Genomic DNA, 2,082 nt, shown 5'->3' on the forward strand with positions numbered 1-2,082 from the left:
TATATAGTTCAGAAATTCGGACTCAGAAACCCAGTTTCACCAACTTGATTTCACAAACTTGGATTCGTAACTCTGGATTCACAAATTTTGGTTTCACCAAAATTGGCTGCACACAAAACCTGGCCTCACAAACTTGGTTTTCAAAAAATATGGATTCCGAATATTTGGATTTCATAAAATCTGGCTTCACAAATTCGGTTTTCAAAAAATATGGATTCTGAATATTTGGATTTCATAAAATCTGGCTTCACAAATTCAGTTTTCGAACCTTCGACCCAGATCTGACATAGAAATTATTTTTAAACTGACAAGCAAAAAGTTCTGACAAATTCCTGGAGCATAAAAATAATTCTATAAATGTATAATACAAAGCAGAAAGTGCATAAACTAAACAGGCAATCATAGCTTCCAGAATCCAACTGAACCTTGTCTCACAGAAAGAAAACTGTCACCAAAAAACTGGGGTCTTATTACCCTTGTTGTATCCAACCCCTCAAGCTTTACATTAATTGCAACAGCTAACCTTTCTTTTTCAGAATGTTGACCCTCTGGAATTCTTTCCTAGCTTACATCATTCAAGAGGAGTATTAATGGCATCAATCTTACTAGTCTTAAAGGGCCTGCAAAAGGCCCCTTCCTCTAAAACTCAGCAAGTAAAATAATATATACATTCCAGTCATGACAGTTCTGAATTTTTATTTCCTTTCTTTCTCCATTGGCATCCAAGGCTACAATATCTAATATATACTCTTATCAAGGTAGTAGGATATCATTTGAGAGTGATTTGGCTGCTATTTTGAGCAGTCCATGTAAAGGTTCCCCTGTGTGCATGTTCTTTTCTTCACATTAAATTTGTGTATATGCCTATGAAAATGCACACACACACACACAAACACACACACACACGTGAAAATATTACAATTTACAAAGAAAATTGCAATAACTGTTGGCTCTACTGCTATGCTAGCTGAAGGAGTATACTGCTTATCGTCTACATAATACAATTACTTTGTATACTGGAAGTCTCTGCATTGTCATCTACCTATATATATATATATCATGTGAATCTGCTTGAATTTACCCTACAACTCAACCCAAGGACTTTGCAACAGTAATCAATATCCAGTGATGATATTACACTTCTAATACAAGAGGAGTGAGAGACAGTGGATGACTAAGCCGATATAGGTACTGGGCACCAACTAAATGGTTAATGTCTCAGATTTCATAACTAGCACTGTATCATGTCCAGGACCAAAACATCTAAATCACTAAATACAATAGATATCACAAGTTGGTAGAATTCACCACTGTTACAGATGCAGCAATATGGTTATACTGAATGATTTATAAGCTTGCAGCACTGAGTTCAATTTCTCTAACAAGTAAAAAGAGTTACCTGAGTTAGACTAGTCTAGTATCCAAGGGAAGACTTATTTTTCATCTACTTAACTAGAGATATAAGCGTTAGTTCTACAGATTCTTGATATTAAAGAAGTATTGAATGTCAAAATGCTGGACCTTACAAAGGAGATGACAGAAGACTGAAATATGTGGCACATCACTGTACTCGAGAAGTCCTGCCCACCACAACAACTGAAATCCTAAAACCAAGGTACCATGTAAAAAGCATTTGTGTGGGTGTTGGTACCATGTAAAAAACACTGGTGCTGGTGGCTCATAAAAAGCATCAAGTACACTCTGTAGAGTGGCTGGCATTAGGAAGGGCATCCAGTTGTAGAAACCAAGCCAAATCAGACTATGGAACCTGGTGCGGCCTCTGGCTTTGCCAGTTCCTGTCAAACCACCCAACCCATGCCAGCATGGAAAGCTGATGCTTGAAGATGGGGACACATATAGCTAAATTTAAAGGCAAATAGTGTTGACTGAATAGGAAAATAGTTAACGCATATACCTGGTAAACAAGACATGTGACTTGTTGTGTATGTGCAAGTGTGCTGAGAGGGAGAGGGAGAGGATGAGGAGGAGGGAGGGGGAGAGAGAGAAAGAGAGCAAGGGGGTGTTGCATTGAAAGATATATATACACTTCAGTGTACACACGTATACACACACACACACACA

This window comes from Octopus bimaculoides, chromosome 1 (assembly GCF_001194135.2).
Source record: "Octopus bimaculoides isolate UCB-OBI-ISO-001 chromosome 1, ASM119413v2, whole genome shotgun sequence".
Taxonomy (NCBI): domain Eukaryota; kingdom Metazoa; phylum Mollusca; class Cephalopoda; order Octopoda; family Octopodidae; genus Octopus; species Octopus bimaculoides.